Here is a 15,808-nt window from a genome sequence, read left to right on the forward strand (position 1 = left end):
AAGCAACTCATGCTTGTCACCTAGGCCTGTATCTCCGAAGTACCGGGAAGTTGAAGGCCTGCAACGAATCGGGGTTGAGGAAGACTGTTGTACAGGAGGACGGAGAGGAGATTCCCCAGTCCGGAAACCTTCCTCATTAACAACAGGATTGCTTTCCTGCTCGCCAACACCACCCCCAGCCTGAAAAAGATAGTCAAAACGAGTATCAGTTTCATATTGGATATTGGGTTCCCTTGCTGCAGTATCAGATGGCGGAGTCGGTACCCTATCTTCCGCAATAGTCTCAGTTTGAGGAAGGGTTGATGGACCTTCCACATTCAGACCACTCGGGGGAGTAACCTGCTCAGTTTCAACATCTTCCTTCTGAGGAGGAGATGGTAGTTTTTCAGCTTGAGGAGTTGATGTAAATAACTTCTCAGAAATATCCTCACTAAAGATCGACGGGTCTACATAACAAAGTCATACTTAGTCAAACACTTATGAAAGAATGCAGTATTTAATGACGGACATATACCTTCAACAGTATCTAAACGGTCAGCAAGGCTGTACTGAGGTTTCTTGGGACGGTGCACTTTTCGTTTCTTCTTCGATGGCCCCGCCTCAGTATCTGCAACCTTCACATTTGTGTGCTTCATTCGAGAAGCTAAAAAACTCTCTTTTTCTCCAGTTCTGCTAACAAAGATGAGACGGATGAAAGTTCAGAAGCACCCACGTCAGAATCTTCTTCCTCTCCAGAGGCAGAAAAATCAGAAGTTTCACCATAATCATCGCTCGATGATAGAATGGCGATCATTCCGTCGGAAGTAATGGCATTAAGAGGAGGAGGGTTTAGAACATATGCACCTATTTCAAAGGTGGCGTTCGCAGTAACAGGTTCAGCCCTGACCTTCTTCGGAAACAAGAATTGGGACTTAAGTCTTTTCAAGAATAGCCTGGTCCCCTGCTTCACGGATGCTCTTGTGGACGCATCCCCTGTCCTCAAAGAGAGCGTTGATCATAGAACACCAACCTAAGAAAGGATGGGAACTTAAATATAAGAACACTCACAAAAAGCAAAGAGACAATGTAAAGTAACATACATTCATTTAAATCTTCAAAAATGGGCTCCATAAATTCTGTGGGCCACAAGCGACTCATGCCTGCCCACACTAGAGCTTCCTCTGGCAAAGCCCGCATGGGTGTTGGTTCCATCGTGAGTACACGATACCATTCCTGGCCTTCATGATTAGCAGTAACAATATCAGGAAGGGCGGAATTCACCGGACGGCGAACCAAGTTTAACGGCACCACGTCCTCAGAAATCCAAAAGAATTTATTCCGCCAATCTTTAGACACTTTCTCAACTTCATAACCGATGCTTCGGTCAGAAAATCCTTGACATGTATACCAACCATTACGCATGGCAAGGAGATAAAAAACTGGAAATCGGTCAATATGTGGCACCATACCATGTGCTATGCATACAAATTCATAATGACGAATTTGCATCATAGCACGGGGATGCAATTGAGATAAATGGATTCCATAGGCAGTTAACACCTTCTGAAGGAATCTCGTTATGGGTAAACGGAAGTTCCCATGTACAAAATAGTCGGCATATAAAGCCATTTTCCCAGGTGGTGGGAAATTGGCTATAGAACCGATAGAAGGAAACTCTGGTTCCCACTCTGATGGAATACCATACATTTCCAGTAACTTTTCATATTCCGAATAGTCCCGAGCAATCTCTATCTCGTCAACTTGAGTTTGAACGTTAGACATTTTAGGAAGATTTAAGGAAGACATATAAGAAAAATTCGATATCTTATCAGAAGGGTATATGAAAAAGTTCAGAGAATAAGAAGATAATCAGAGGAAAAGAGTGATAAAACTTTGAAACGAAGAAGTCTCTCCTTATTTATACCCATCGCAATTAATGCGATGGGATATGAACAGTAGAAAGAGAAATTCAAGATCCAACTATTGATTGCCACGTCACGCGAGAAATTTTAAAAAAGAGAAAAAGTTGTACAGTCGGGTACAGTGACAGCCGTCAAAAACGTCCCATCCTGTTCACGCGCCTGCGAGTGGTCAACTTGTCCTTTTTTTATGATTATCCATACAACAGAAGATATTTTCTACCTAACTTCTGAATAGCAAAAATCCCCAACATACATTAAGTCCAGAATTTCACCCGCACAAAGACTTCACGCGGAAGAAACACTGGACTGGGGGGACTTGTAGAGGTAGGGTACCAAAAAGACCCGAATACCCTTAAGTACCACCCGCAGGTCACAGAGAATCCTCTTATAAGCTACCCGCGGGACATATGGATCATCCGCATATCACGATTGAGGAAGAACGTCCTCACAATACGTGCGGAAGCATCCGAGCATCCTCAGAAGATGTCTGAAGGACAAGATTTCTGTCCGCATAATAACTTGAGGATAGTGCCAGCGGGACAGCTGTCGATAACTAATTGTCTTCTAGAAGACTTCCCAAGATGCTTTCTTGGGCAATACGTGATCCTTCGGCCAATCAGCCAGTGACATCTGGCAAGGTCGTTACAACCCTGCACATGGCTAATATTCCCCTATTGGCCAATGATGAGGAGACACGTATCCAGGTTGTTATGCATGCACATGCTACATATAGCTCAACCTATCATACGATGACACGCGTCTAGGTGGTTACCAGAAATCTTCTAGAAGAGGACAGCTGCCCCAATCATCTTCCATCATCCTTCGGCTATAAATACCTTGTCAAACGGTATGAGGTATTCATTCACTCACCTACATTCTGACTACACTTAGTCTTCGTACTTCAGTACTTTCTTCATTACAAACGTTACTGATTCTCACGCCGGAGGGTGGTTACAGGAAGACCCCCCTCTTGTCCTTCCTGTAACGAGACTCACGGTGTCTGTTTTGCAGGTTCCGGTCACTGGACTTTGGGAAGTTGTACTCATATTGTGGTAGTGATTATCGTATTGTACCCTGTGGACTCATTGGATCCAGGACCCATACTCGGGGAGTGGATCCGTGTTCCAAGTTTCATTTAGAATGGAGAATATATCTCAAGTCAACATCTTAGTTTTGATACGTAATCAAAGTGTTTTTAAGTTTTATAAAAAAATAATAATAGACAAGAAAAATCATTTCGAATATTAAGGTAAGACTTAAGAGTATATTAATATTCCTAATTAGTACGATAACTCCTAGTTTATAACATATTTGTTTGTTAATTACCTTAAACTCATACAAATTGAAGTCACGTTTAACAATTTTGTTACTGGAGGGTGGAGATTAACATCAATGTTGTAGTGCAGGTTCCATAAAGACAAGCATTGAAGTTGAGGGTAGAATTTGAAATGCAACTATTTTGGGGTTTTCCTAGTCATTGTACTAACAAACTTTTATTATATCAATTCTTTGTTTATTGTCCTTTACGCTTACACAGTCATGGCAAGTTCCTGGAAGACACTAGCAAGACTGACCTTTGAAGTTAGGTAGACAAAATTAGAAAATGCCCCCACCATTATTATTACACGTAGATCTGGTAGTACCTTTCTTATTTGTCTAAACAATTTATTCCGCAGAATTTAATAAAATTGGAATCTAATGTTCAAGCTAACACCATTTGTAATGCAAACGTTGTGAGACGCTCTTTAAGCGAAAATGGCAGCGAACACCCCTGACACTGAGCCATTTTGGCTAGCATTTATTTCTTGGTGGTGAGATGAGGGGGGGGGGGGGGGAGGGCGTTGATTACACAACGTTGGCCTGACTCAAGGTTAAAAAAACAGAGAGAGCCGTTGAGCGATATTGTTTGTTTTTTTTAAAACAACCTTATACCTTATTATTTATAAATACTCAACCTTCTCATCCTCTAACAAACACTGTACACAATCTTTTTCGAATAACACAACCAATATGAATTCATTAAACCTTCGAGCTTCGGTTTTGGTCAATTCTCATCTCGTCAACTCGACTCAATAATCTAGACCAAAATAATCCACAACTGAACACCACCCAACTGATACAATAAACCCCTCAATAACTGTACCCGGTCGTTGTTAGTTTCGACACGAACTTGATGGCATACATGCACATGTTAGGTGCCGGTGTTCATAACCCGAGCATTATGGGCGGTCTTCATTATCCGAGCATGATGGCAGGTTCTCAACCAGAGAAAGACGAGATGGTTCTAGAGAAACAAGCCAAACCGGAGGCTCATGCAGGGCTGAGCCAACGTGGATAAGGCGGACGTGGGAGAAAACACACAAAGAAACCCGCTGATAAACCTAAGACTGAAAAACACATTATATCTTGGGAACCACATGAGTCTGAACAACATATACCAGCGTGGCTCGCGATATCGTGTCAGGACGGTAGTTCGTGGATCGATTCAAAATAATCGGATAAGTACTGGGTACATAATCGGATAAATGGGTAAATGTTATCAGGTAATCGGGTCGGGTAATCGGGTATTTTATAAATCCCAAGCCCGTTCCAAACCCGCAAAATAAATTGAAAACTAATCCTAACGCGTCTCAAACCCTAATGGGACGGGTATTACCCGTCCCAATTATGTCGGGTTTCGGATTTCCCCATTAGGTTCGGGTTTTACTGACATCCCTAGGCTGGAATGAACAACTTCAAACCCAAGCCGAAGATATGTTTAAATAACACATATCTTCGCCTATTACATAATAGGCGAAGTTATCTCACCTTCGCTTAAACCATAACTTCGCCAAACACTAAGCTGTTTAACTACAAAAAAATATAACAAAACATATGGTTTATTACAGACAAGACGTAATAAACTTATGAAGTACTGACACACCAAAATGCACCAATAGACTCCCTCTTGGCAGTAGCTTCATTTGTTTCTTGTTTTTCTTCTTCAATCTGCAATCAAACGTTGTCTTCAAGCAAAACTTCCAACATGCATTCCATGTCTCACACAAACTTAGACAACTCTCTGGAACTTCTTCCCCTCTGACATCCATGCAGGGATATAAAAAATCTGATATCATTGAGTACCTACAAATCAGATTTAGAAATATTTACTAAGTGCATTGGATCATTCACTCTCAACAACTCATGCTCATCTTCATCTTCCATCACCGCTTCAGTTGTTTCACTATCAATGCCCCATAACTTCATATTCTTCAACACATTATACGTCATCGGCTTCATCGGAATCTTCTTCAAGCATCGAACGAGTTTGTATTTTACCATCATCCATGGTCTCCTGTTTGATCTTACACCTCTATCAACATCTTCAATAAATTTTCCCTGTTGAGACTTGAGCAAAGTGAACTTCTTTTCCTTCACAACTTCTTTCCATATAATCTTCTTGACCCAATCAGCAAAATCATATTTACAATGATCGATCAACTTCATTCTTTCCAAATCCTTCACCTCACACTCAATTAAAGAATTAATGACTTTAACCACCTTGGAAAATAATGAATTCCATCATACCTTTTCAACACCAACAATTTCAACTTCTAATCATACAACCTGCTGATAATTCCTTTCTTCGATTCATTAAACCCATTGATATTATAAGACTTTTTAAACTAAGGGGAACTTCGGGTTTCTTTCTTATTATAAACCATTCAACACACCCTTCTTTCCACTTGGGCTCCTCTTCCCATTTAGACTCTTCACTTTCTTCTTGAACAAGTTTAGCAATCTTCTCAAGATCCACTAACTCACCACCATCAGTATTCATCCAAACTTGTTCATGAACAGATATGGTATAACATGCCTTACCCCCTCCTTAACAATCTCTCATTCTTCCAAGAACTCATTAATAACTATCTTTTCACTAATCTCTTTTATCTCTCCCTTTTCTATCTCATCATCCACATCATATATAGCATCAAAATCATTTAAAACCTGAAGAGCACCAATCTCTTCATCCACAATCACCATGCCATCACCACCAGCACTCGAACCTGCCTTACCTGACCCCTGAGTTGTAGCTTGAGCACCAAAAACTTGTGAAGTGCTTGGCATCTCACCACCTTCACCTTTTGATGCATTAGGATTATCGTTGGTATCATCATGCCTTACATTCTTCAATGCATCTTCTTTGTAGCTACTCTCCCCCTGAGATGCTAAGTAGTTCTTCAGAGAATCCATTACCTTAGTTTGTTTAACAATGAGGACTGATTGTAGCTGGTTTACAGAGATCTTTCGATGAATAGCCTGATGCTGAATAAGATTAATGTGAGATTGCTCAGCCACCACAAGTTCAAGCTCAACAATCCTTTCGGTGTTGAGAAACATCAAAAGAAACATGGACCTGAGGCACATCATACGTGTAGGGCGGAGGGAATCATTACCCGTAGACGGAATAGACAAAGAAGTACACACCAGTTGTAACACCCCAGCCCGGCTCTGGGCTGACGTGTCACTATTACAGAATCAGAAACAAAAATACACGTTTTTATATAACAACTGAACTTTGTTACAAAATTATTTTCTAGTAATTTATTTCATACATTATTAAACACTAATAGTATGCTTCCATCTTATTTATTTATCTCTCTTCACACAGTCCCTTCATCCCTGATAACCTCCTGAAAAAGAAAGAAATGCGAGGAAGCAAAATGCCATGAGCGAATAATAATAAAAATAATAAATTAATTATAATTACTTGACAGAATTAAATAATCTTATTATTTATACGAAATACCCATTGAGCCCGATATATAACAGAACAGGAGGAACCGGGTAGCTAGCCCAGAACCTATGTGCGATGGTGTATGGGCATACATACAAACCATCCACCAGAAAATAATAATATCCTAGGATCGATCCATACGTCTCGAAATATATAACCGGCACTCCGTAGAGTTTAAATTAAACAGGCGAGACGCTGTGATTTAGGCTCACCGTCACAGTCGGTGCCACGCCATCGATGCCGCAATGACATGCTTGTGGTCACCCCCACAAGTAGGAGCGTGCTCGGGTATCGGAGTACAGGGGTAAAAACTATTAATATATACATATATAGTTCTTAAATATACTAACGGACGTAATTCAATGTGTCAGGATACCGAGATGCGATAAAATATCGCATATAATATGGTTTCTAAATTCATTTTCTGAGTCAAACTGATAGAGACCGACAAATGTCCGAATAAGAATACGACACAAACCAGTATATGATATGAGATAATAACTTGTAAAAGAGGATTAACGAATGAAGTTAAAAAGCCTATACTATGCAAATAGTAAAGGAAAATATCCGCACCTTAAGTATTCCAAGGTTATGCCAACTTGTTTAGGGATGTTCGTAGCGATCTACATATAAGTAAGTTATGTTTGTTTAGAATTATATATAGATAATATGTACTTAATATATAAGTTTTTAAATTCTCAAACTTTTATTTACTAATTTATATGGGTGGCCTTTATATTCTAATATTGTATGATGTGTATCTTCTAATATTGTATTAACGTTAATAATGTAAGTATGACAGCTATAGATATTTGACTTTAAAGTTATTTTAAAATGTTACATAGCAATTATTCTAATTTACTAGCAAAATAAATAAAAGTTTTGTGATTTTTTGAAATTAGGAAAATTATATTGGAACTTTTGTTCGTAAAGTCTTTATAACCAACAATAAATTTAATTAAAATAAAATGACAAAAAATCTTTCTGAAACCAACTTTTCTATAAATTAGTTATAGAATTGTAACTGGCTTTCACTATAAAATTACCCACCGATCACCAAGTTAAACCCACCTCCATGTTTGTTTTTTCTGATTTAACCAGTTCGTCGGAGTTTCAATCTATAATAGAAAATTTGAATTTCTAATATGTACAAGTAATGATATATGTAGGTAACCATGAACAGTTAATACCTTTCTGAAACAAAACGAATTTGATCGAAGCTACAAAGTTTAGTCGGCAATGGACTCCTTAGGTATTATTGTTTGCCGTAATAATTGTTTTGGGTTGTTTTCTGAAATTATGGAGATGGTTAGTATTAACTTAAGAGATTATTTAAAAGAGATGTAAACCAGGTTGATTTGTGATTTAGGGTGCTGGATATGATCAACAAGTTGGTGGTGGTTATTGGTTTATTGTTAAGGAAGGTTGATATTATAATATATAAATTGATGAAATATGTTTCAAGATGTAATCTGATTGTAATTCTTTTATAACCAACTTTTTCTTTTTTTACTTGGAAGGGAAGGAAATAATGGATTGAGATAAGATCCATATTCATGACTCACTATACGTGTATCTTGTAATTATGAGATTCATTAACCAATAATTCATTTATTTCCTTTTATTTTGTAGGCACAAATCTAACTATCTATATAATTTAATTGCCTATCATAAAATCTTATGTGTCGCTCTCAGGTTGTTCCCCCATTCTCTAGAGCTACCAGATTGCTTGATTTCTAAATAGAGGTTTCTCATGCATTTGACCCGAATTCACGGGTATGGGTCTTACCAAACCCGGATAGTTTTTAAATGGTTATAACATCTCATATATTTATGAAACTTTTATAATCAAACAATAATTTTTGCGGGTCATGGGTCTCACCAAATCCGGATAACTCCTAAACGGGTTATAATATCTCATTTATTTGTGAAATAACCTCTTAATTATCAAATCCCACGAATAATTTGCACGGGTTATGGGTCTTACAAAACCCTAATAGCCCTCAAATGGGTTAAAAGATCTCATTTATTGGTAAACACTATCATTAAACCCTAATTTAGTTTATCTCCTTTACATGTTCTCTGTTGCCGGTCTTTCATCTTAATCATTGGTTAACTTCCGATACTACCCACCATTATCTACTACATTAACATCCCCTTTGTCATTAGACAAATATTTGTGTTCATGATTGTTTATCTAAAAAAATCAATATGCTCGTGTCTGTTTATGTTTGTTCGTTAAAAATCTAAAAAACCTACATATCTCAATTGAAAAAACTCGAACGCTAAAAAATATAATAACAAACTAATATATATGTATAAAATTAAAACTAAACTACGTTAAAAAAAATAAAATCATCATAAAATAACAAAACGATTAAAACAAAAACTTGAATAAACTCCCGTAACACGAGAGGATTAAACTAGTATATATATATATATATATATATATATATATATAGAGGTAAAGGATGGAATACGAAAATCCTTTATCGTACATTACGTACGCGAGTTTCTTCACCATCGATTTTCAAAAAACACGCGACCGTTCTGATCGTCTGCTCCACTGCTCCATCGATTCCGTACTCCTTCACCGTCACCGTCCAATTATTACATCTACCGTCGCGACCGTCAACGGTACCGTCGTGAACACCATCTTCCTCGTCGCGCCTTTTTCACAGGTCAGTTGATAAAATTGATCAATTAAAATTGAAATTGTTGAACTAATTGATCAATTAAACTTTGAAATTGGTCCAATTAATCATCAATTTGAAGTTTCAATTAATCAATTTTGAGTTTTGAGTAAACCCAGTTGCAGACGTTCCATTTTTTGTTCATATGATCGAATCAATGATCAAATTAACGGTCGATTGACGATTATTTTATGTTTATGAGATTATATGAAGTGATTTCAATGTTCAATTTCATGTTTACAGGTGTTTTAATTTTTTTGTATTAGTTTTAGAAATTCTGAACACCCAGAACTTCTAGAACTTCTAAACTTTATCAGTTTTGAACACCCAGAACTTCTTAGAACTTCTAAACTTTACCAGTTTGAACGCCCAGAACTTCTTAGAACTTCTAAACTTTATCAGAACTTCAATACTTTTTTGAACACCCAGATCATCTTCTTTGAATGTATTAGAACGTTTAAAGATGTTCTTTTTTGGTCAGAACATTTAAACGTATTCCATTTTGTTTCAGGACGTTTAAACATAATATTTGTACTGAACTTATAAACAACATTATTTAAAAACGTATAAATAGAACGTATAAACCTTTTGTACTGAACTTTTAATGTTTAATTGATTATGTTCTGAACGTTTAAATAGAATGTATAATATGTTCTAAACAGAATGTATAAACAGATCGTATAAACTTAATGTTAATACGTTCAATGTCAAAACCCAGAGCTCAAAACTCAAAATTGATCGACGAAAGCTTCAAATTGATGATTAATTGGATCAATTTCAAGGTTAATTGATCAATTAGGCTCGTCAACAATTTCAATTTCAATTTCAATTGGAAATTGCTTAACTGACCTGTGACCAACGATCGATGGTGGTGACGGACGATGGTGGTGCTCATGACAGTAGACGACGGTCGCGATGATGGACTTTGATGAGTATGCGTTAAGTATTTTTAGGTTAATTACAATTATGCCACTAAGCACTTTTAATTTCAATTAGAATCGGTGGTGTAGGAAGTCGCGTATGTAATGTACGATATGCGATTATTGTACGTTAACTCACCTATATATATATATATATCTATATATATATATATATATCTTACATTTTACTTACTATTTGTTTTTTTATTTCATTAATTTAATTTTTTACAATTAGGATAGTTATCGTTTTCCTTTTTCTTTTCTTCTTCTTCTTCTTCTTATTATTATTACAATTTTGCGGGGATTTCAACAGTGGCATAGTCACAGGCTTACCAGTTGTAGCCATCAACGTCGGATCAACAAACAAACTAACCACCTCAAAAGGTGTCATAGTGGTTTGAGGCAAAGAAACGATAACTGGGGCATCTAAATCCACCAAAGAAACTCCAATACTAATCTTAGCAACAGAAACAACAGTCACTGACACTGGTGTAGAAGTAACAGGAACAAAACCAAAACCCTCACCAACTCAGGCTCGCTTGGGTCGTTGAATGGAATGATATTGTTCACCCACAAACTCATCATCATCACTCGAAATATCAAAAACCAAGTCATCATCACCAAATCTTTTCTTCTTCTTACTATCCTGGATTCTCCTCTGTAAAGCTATGTAGCGATTGGTCTCATCAACCTCATCCGAACTATCAGATTTAGTAGCCTCGGATGAACGAGGCGCTGATGGTTTAGCAACAACATCGGCACTAACACCTGCAAATACTACGGGCATATCCATTCCAAAAGCAACATCAAGATCAATGTTCTCGAATACCTGAGGATAAACTTCCTCTTGCTGAATAAAAGGCTGTTGTGGAGGATGACTTGCTATTGTGGAGGCTCATGTGGTTCAATCACAGGTTGTTTACCAACCCCTTGAATCGGCACATCTAGAAAACCATCGTTTGGCGATGACACATAACAAGGATCAACAATTGCTCCAAACAACGCCATAGGCTGAGGTCTCAACTTAGCCTTACTCCTTGAACTAGAAGATCGACATTGAGCATAAATCTAGTTATTGATAATGTCGACATAATTGATTGGTCATCTTTGAGGCACATACGAAGCAACGTGATTCAAGATCATTTATAAAAACCTGGGATACAATAGAAATCGTTCCCTCTTAGTTGCTCTCCTCTGATTATAAATCTCATAAAATATCATATTATTGAAACTATCCGGCTTGTTATACAACAACGAAGACATAGCTAATTGCATAGCAGCACCCATACCATCCGAACATGACTTTCTACTTGACATGCACATAATCAACACAAGCATTATAAACCTCCATGGACCTATAAGAAAACCCTTACGTTTATGTGAATCACCAATAGGGCCCGGATATCCCATACTATAAAAAGCATGATTCCTACATAAGTAGGAATACTCAGTAGGACCATTATCCTCTATCACTATCCCCAACTGCAAAGCTACACGAATGTCGTCAGCAGAAAAAGCAATCAGATGATTATTTACTGTAGCTCGCATCACCGGTAGTTTAGCTCAACAATCATACTCCACGGAGTTCCAAAAATCTTCAATATTTGGTTTTGAGATAGAATAAAAGATCCGCGAATGAAGCAAAAACTTTATCATCTCGCGAAAGTCATATAATCCCCGTTGATCCGGCTCCAAAGTCACAAACATGTTGTGCGCACTTACAAACCTCCTTGGATCATGACCACCGTCTCCACCAGCTCCGTCGGCACCAATAACTGCAGCCATATCTGCACCAAACAGATTAAGTTAGACCATAAAAGAAAAGACATAATTTACTTTGTCACTTATTAAAATGGCGAAGTTCTGATTCAGGCGAAAGGTCAACTTCGCCTGATGAACAGGTTCGCCAATTCCAGCGACTGTTCATCAGCCATCAAATCCAAAATCTTATAAACACAATTAAAGTTCAAATTGATGATCATCCTGAATACCCAAGGTGCCAGTTAACAATAGTCTAAACCCATTATTCATTAAAAGTTAACATAAATTATGTTTTAAAGGTCAGTTTTTGGAGAATCAGGACGTGTTCATTCCATTTGCCTTCAACACATTTGGATCCCTAGCCCTCGAGGCGGTTCGCTTCTTGGAGCGAGTGCAGAAGGTGGTTCACAGCGACTCACAGAGTCCGAGGAACCAAGGATTTATATTTAGTAGAATAGGCTTTGCGATTCAAAAGGGGATAGCGGCGCAACTTGTTGCTCGCTTACCCATTATCCAGATGTAGCTTGGTTTGTTTTATATAAGAAATTGAATATTTTGATCCAAAAGATTGTTAATCTCAAGGTCAGTTTGATCGGAATATGATTATCGGCCATAAAATCCCAACAAAGCAACATCAAACGTTAAAAGTTATATGATTGTGATCATGGAATGATTTCACACCTTTTAGTGTAGACAAAAACATCAGTAGGCTTGTGTATGACTCGACCTTTCATCCGATTCCTTATGCAAGACTTAGTTAAATTACAAGACCCCAAGAACAAGTTCAAGTAGGTTCAAACAAGTCAACGGTCATACCGACTTTTCATTCTCTTGGGTTGAGCCTACCGACACATAGATGACAAGTTACTCAGGATTTAACATGCCATTTACTTGGATATGTTTAGAAAAACGAGTTCGGTCAAATGCCTTAGTGTAAAGGCCTGCCAAATTATTCATCGTGTCCACTTTTTCTAAAACTATTAACTTCTTTTCAGCACTGTCTCTTATAAAATGATGTATAATTTCAATATGCTTAGTTTTACTATGCAGACCGGGGTTGTTAGTGACAGATATGGCATCAGTATTATCAATTAAGATAGTATGAGTGAAATTCAAACCATAATCGTGCATCTGTTGTCCTATCTACAAAACTTGTGAGCAGCAACTAGAGGCTGATGTGTATTCAGCTTCGCATGTAGATATTGCAACAGAGGTCTGCTTCTTGAACTGCCATGAAACAAGCCTTCTGCCCAGAAACCGACAACCGCCCGTGGTTGATTTCCTTTTGGATACCACAATCCCAGTTTCGGTTTTCCCTTCACATACCGCAAGATTCTTTTTACAGCCTTCAAGTGTGACTCATATGGATTTTCCTGAAAACGAGCACACAAATAAACTTCAAACATAATGTCAGGTCTGGAAGCAGTTAAATACATTAAAGAGCCTATCATTGACTAGTAGAGGGTTGGATCCACATCTTCTGGACTGTCTGCGCGCATCAGGTCCTAGCTTATGATTGACGCAAACTGGAGTATCGTAGGGTGCACTGTCCGTCAAGTTGAACTTCTCAAGCATATCATAAACATACTTGGTTTGATGAATAAACATTCCATCTTGCTTCTAATAAATTTGCAACCGTAAAAAGAAAGTCAACTACCCTATTACGCTCATTTCAAACTTCTTCTTCATCACCTTTTTAAAGTCTCTACACATCTCAACCTTTAATTCCCCAAAGATAATGTCATCCACGTAATCTTGGACCCACAGAAAGTCTCTTTTGTCCCACTTAATGAACAAAGTGTTGTCTATATTCCCTCTCACAAAGCCATTTTCTAGAAGATATTTTGACAATGTATCATATCATGCCCTAGGTGCTTGATGTAACCCATATAAAGCCTTTCTCTACCGATACACATGGTTTGGATAGTTTTGATCAGTAAACACCGGTGGCTGCTCAACATAGACCAACTCATCAACTTCTCCATTTAGAAATGCACTCTTCACATCTATTTGAAAAACCTTGAAATCCTTACTGGTCGCAAAGGATAGAAAAAACCCGATCGCTTCCAATATTACAACCAACGCAAAGACCTTATTGTAGTCTATACCCTCTTCTTGGTTGAAACGTTTTACCACCGGGCGTGCTTTCTTTCTGATCATGACACCTTGTCATCCTTCTTGCACTTGAACACCCACTTTGTATCTATGGCATCAGCATCACCCGGTTTCTCCATTAACGCCCATACATCCATTTTCATTAACTGAGCAAGATCCTCTTGCATTGTCTCAACCCAGGAGCTTTCCTTATGAGCCATCTAATAGTTCTTAGGTTCTACTTGACTAATGAAGCATGAGTAAACACATTCATCAAGTGTTCCTGACTCTTGAATCTCCACATATACACACATTCTCTGCAATGCTCCTTCCTGTTTGCACCCCTTATTCAGATTACGAATTATGTTATCAACTAGGCGATCTTTGTTAATTTTGAGGTTTGAATATATAGTAGATCAACTACCAAGTCCTCACCCAAGTTAGTTTCAACTTCACCAGTATCTTTCCGAGTGTGGAAAGGATTATGAAAGTCGTCATTGGCTCCGACTTCCACATTAGGTGTTTGTCGTGTTATAGCAGTCGTGTTTGAGATCTTGGGGATTGAAGCTTCTCCTTCTTCATACATCATCTCAGTTGCCAACTTTTATTTTGAATCTGCATAGAACATGAAAGGCATATTAAAAGATTTAAACAATTTATCATAATCGAAAGCCCCTTTGGATTTCGAACAAGGTAGACGTGCTAAATAACTAGTGATGTTCATATTGCACACTATTTCTACTCTATTTGATGCAATGTTAAAAACACGTTTATTTGGGGAACCGACTACGTAACCAACAAAGAAACCCTCATCAGCCACTTCACCAAAATTTGAATTTTTCTTTAAAATCTTGCACGGGGATCCAAAAGTTTCAAATCCTTTCAGATTTGGCTTTCACTTATGCATTAGTTCGTAACATGTTATTTTCAATCTTTTAACAACTAAAACTCTATTATGGATATAATAGGTTGTGGCTACAGCCTCTGCCCAGAACATGACAGGAAGTTTGGAATATGCCAGCATGGTTTTTGCAGCCTCAATCAAAGTCCTATTCATCCTTTTTGCAACTCTAATTTTTTGTGGCATGTACAGTGCACTGAACTGATGCTCTATTCCCTTTTGTAAGCAGAACAACTCCATTTGGTAGTTTTTGAATTCAGTCCCATTGTCAATTTGGATGTACTTCACTTTTCTCCCAACAATGTTCTTAACCTTGGTAATTAGGTTAATTACCATTTGAACCGTCTCATCCTTGGTCACCAAAAAGTATATCCAATAGTAGCCTGTGTAATCGTCAGTGATAACCAAGAAGTAGTATCCCCCTCCCCCTCAAGACATTTATTGTTTATTGCACCAAAGAGGTCCGTGTCGAGAAGATCCAATTGTGTAACGATTGAGTTGACCAGCTCCGACATATGAGATTTCTTGTGCTTCTTTCATTTCTTGCAAGGGATACACTTTTCATCTAACCCAAAACTCTTCAGAGGAACTCCCACAACCAACTCATTCTTCACAATGTAGTTCATTTTCCTTTTATGAATGTGACCCATGCGTCTATGCCATAATTCAGACTCAAACGCCTTCAAGATCAAACATGATTCTTTAGTTGCTGCTGACGCTGCTCTCATGTCCATCACATAAGTATTCTTTTCTCTTGATTC

At 37.8% G+C, this 15,808-nt stretch overlaps 1 long non-coding RNA gene across 1 annotated transcript; it reads right to left on the reverse strand.

Annotated features, from left to right (window-relative positions):
- Positions 1-6,391: 6,391 nt before the first annotated feature.
- LOC143614944 (uncharacterized) lies at positions 6,392-7,949 on the reverse strand. Its single transcript, XR_013150380.1, has 3 exons — positions 7,869-7,949; positions 7,252-7,301; positions 6,392-6,571 (listed from the first exon to the last, which is right to left on the reverse strand). It is a non-coding gene; the product is annotated as an uncharacterized LOC143614944 (long non-coding RNA).
- Positions 7,950-15,808: the final 7,859 nt, after the last annotated feature.

The sequence above is a fragment of the Bidens hawaiensis genome, unplaced genomic scaffold (genome assembly GCF_021521415.1).
Source record: "Bidens hawaiensis isolate Kalapana, Puna unplaced genomic scaffold, B.hawaiensis_p1.1 tig00041504_1, whole genome shotgun sequence".
Taxonomy (NCBI): Eukaryota; Viridiplantae; Streptophyta; class Magnoliopsida; order Asterales; family Asteraceae; genus Bidens; species Bidens hawaiensis.